This window comes from Denticeps clupeoides, chromosome 1 (genome assembly GCF_900700375.1).
Source record: "Denticeps clupeoides chromosome 1, fDenClu1.1, whole genome shotgun sequence".
NCBI classification, from domain to species: Eukaryota; Metazoa; Chordata; class Actinopteri; order Clupeiformes; family Denticipitidae; genus Denticeps; species Denticeps clupeoides.
In genome coordinates this window covers 41,388,929-41,392,247 of record NC_041707.1, presented here as the reverse complement: position 1 = coordinate 41,392,247, position 3,319 = coordinate 41,388,929, and the positions used below count along the sequence as shown (strand labels likewise).

The 3,319-nt window shown below is 46.7% G+C and overlaps 1 long non-coding RNA gene across 1 annotated transcript; it reads left to right on the top strand.

The window, feature by feature from the left end:
• The first annotated feature begins 864 nt into the window (after positions 1–864).
• LOC114797731 (uncharacterized) lies at positions 865–3,033 on the top strand. The gene is made up of 3 exons (XR_003750975.1): positions 865–1,170; positions 1,704–1,875; positions 2,798–3,033. It is a non-coding gene; the product is annotated as an uncharacterized LOC114797731 (long non-coding RNA).
• Positions 3,034–3,319: the final 286 nt, after the last annotated feature.

Below are 3,319 nucleotides of genomic sequence, written 5' to 3'. Positions count from 1 at the left end.
ATGGTGTTGAATTCCGAGCTGTAGTCCTGGGTGGTCGAGATGTTGCAGGATGTAATGCAGCCCCATATTCACTACATCATCCACCGACCTGTTTGCCCTGTAGGCAAACTGCAGGGGGTCCAGCAGGTGTCCCGTGATGTTCTTCAGATGGGCTAAAATGTTCAAAGTCATTCAAAGACCACAGACGTCAAGGCGACAGGTCTGTGGTCATTCAGACCAGTGATGGTGGGTTTCTTGGGGACTAGAATAATGCTGGAGTGTTTGAAGCAGGTGGGAACTTCACACGGCTCCAGGGATCTGTTGAAGAGCTGTTCAATACAGGCTTTGAGACAGGAGGGGGAGACACTGTCTTTCCAAGTCTTCTGTTTCTGGAACAGCCGACGCACATCCCCTGAGTTCCAGGGGAAGGGGAGGGGGGAGAGAGGTGTGATGGGGATCAAGGGTGTGAATCTGTCCCTCTCAAACCTGCAGTAGAAGGTGTTAAGATCTTCTGCCAGGTCTTTGTTTGCTGGTACAGGGGGTGGGGGTTGTCTGTAGCTGGTGAACTCTTACAGGACTGAGAAACGTTCTTTCAGGTTCTCAGAGTAGCTTCTTTTAGCCACTTTGATCTCCTTGGTCAGCGTGTTCCTGGCTTGCATGTACAGGACCCTGACACCACTTCTGTAGGCCTCCTCCTTGGCCTGGCGAAGATGCTGCAGTTTGGGACTGAACCAAGGTTTATTGTTGTTGTATGTGCAGAAGGTCTTGGTTGGTACACACACATCTTCACAGAAACTGATGTATGATTTTTTTTTCAGAATCGGAGGGCTGGAGAAAACGAAAATGAATCACTTCAGGAAAATCGAGTTGCATGTCACTGCTCTCCAGGACAGGAAACGGGGTTCTACTTCCTGTTCCGTGGCGTTTTCCTGCAGGGTCCTGCGTGGGTCGTTTCTACGCGGATCACGGACAATTCCGAAGAACCGAATCAGAGCCGAACTAACCGCGAACCGGATCGCCGTCCACTGAGCCGAGTCCTGGTGAAAGTGAACAGCCCGCCGCGACCGCGTCTCCCGCTTCTCTTCACGCTGCTCTTCCTGGTGTTTAAAGCCCTTTCAGATACTTCCTGCTCCCCGCTGGGACTTTTACTGGGGTGACCGGGCGACATCTTTCCCTCTCCGGCTTTTCGAGGTGATTAAAACACTCGTTTTTATTCGCGCTACGTCGTGTCGCTTCGGGCTCAATTTCTATGATTTTAATCGGGCTCCAACGCGATAAATTAGCGGCCAGCAAACACGAACGTCCGGTTTACTTGTTGCGTTTTTCTGAGCGATTTAACGCGCTTTTCTTCACCAGACGCCGCTTTATTCTTTTTGACGAGTGCAACACAATATAATTTTTAACAGTAGAATCCGAATGTGAAAATACTAAGCCACATTAATATATTTTCCTTCACTTTCCTTCACATCTGGTGTCTTTCAGTGTTGATAGGCGTCAAATAGTTTTAAAATGGATGAAAATGCTCTGATAAATAACAATTCACAATGGTTTCTGCTGCCTTTCACCTTTAGTGCTCACACTGTGTCTATATTTGTTGAGCCTTTTCGAACTCTGACCCACAATCGTATTTAAATACGAAAAGTCGGAGTAAATTATGTCCAACTTCCAACCATCCTAATTGTTGCTGTTGGTGAATAAGTGAAACGTCTCCCACTTTGTCCCAGGTTTCCAGGATGGATCCCAGTCTGTCTCTGTCGTCCACTGAGACCAGGACTGTGGTCCAGAACAACACACACGTTCCACTGAAGATGTTATCAGTTGTTCTTACACGACTGGAACACGATAAAACTCTGGAACCAACAGGAAGTGACGAGAAGAACGTCTCCATCTCTTCTGGTGAGTGAAGTAAAATCAGCATCATGAACATGGGTGGTAGTAGCATAGTGGATAACACACTCTCCTATGAACCAGAAGACCCAGGTTCAAACCCCCCTTACTGCCATTGTGTCCCTGAGCAGGACAATTAACCCTGAGTGTCTCCAGGGGGGGACTGTCCCTGTAACTACTGACTGTAAGTCGCTCTGGATAAGGACGTCTGGTAAATGCTGTAAATGTAAATGATATGGTATTTCACTAGTGTGTCCCGGTCACACTAGCAACCATATTTGGGTGTTAAATTTCATATAGAAGTGAAGTGCTAAATGAATGCTGTAAATGTAAAGTGAAAGCGAAGTGATTGTCATTGAGGACACGGGGACACAACAAAATGTGTCCTCTGTATTTAACCATCACTCTTGGTGAGCAGTGGGCACCATGACAGGCGCCCGGTGAGCAGTGTGTGGGGACCTGCAACCTTCTGATTACGGGGCCGCTTCCTTAACCGCCAGGCCACCACTGCCCCAAAATAATTGAAATAAATAAAATGAATACAATATCATAAATAAGTAGTTGTGACATGTGGCAGTGGTGGCCTAGCGGTTAAGGAAGCGGCCCTGTAATCAGAAGGTTGCCGGTTCGAATCCCGATCCGCCAAGGTGCCACTGAGGTGTCACTGAGCAAAGCACCGTCCCCCCACACTGCTCCCCAGGCGCCTGTCATGGCGGCCCACTGCTCACTCAGGGTGATGGGATAAATGCAGAGGACAAATTTCACTGTGTGCACCGTGTGCTGTGCTGCTGTGTATCACATGTGACAATCACTTCACTTTTTATTTTTTTTACTTTTTTTTTTTTTAATAAAGACTTAATTAGTTACTTTTAGTCTATATGGTTAATGCTTGAATGTGAATTATATTTTAATGGGTTTATTTTAACTACAGATGGAAGTAAAATCATCAGAAGACACAAAAACACATCTGAAGACACATTCCAATTCAAGAGCTTTAGACAAGTAGAAACCCTTCAGTCACATCAGACGCTACGTGCTGGAAAGAAGCCCTACCAGTGTGTAGAGTGTGGGAGGAGATTCTCACAAACATCACACCTTAAAGTCCACCAGAGGACACATACTGGAGAGAAGCCCTACCAGTGTGTAGAGTGTGGGAAGAGTTTTACACAAAGATCAGACCTTAAAAAACACCAAATGATACATACTGGAGAGAAGCCCTACCAGTGTGTAGAGTGTGGGAAGAGTTTTTCACAAGCATCATACCTTCAAGTCCACCAGAGGATACATACTGGAGAGAAGCCCTACCAGTGTGTAGAGTGTGGGAAGAGATTTCACAACCATCACACCTTCAAGTCCACCAGAGGACACATACTGGAGAGAAGTCCTACCAGTGTGTAGAGTGGTGGGAAGAGGTTTTCACAACCATCACACCTTCAAGTCCACCAGAGGACAC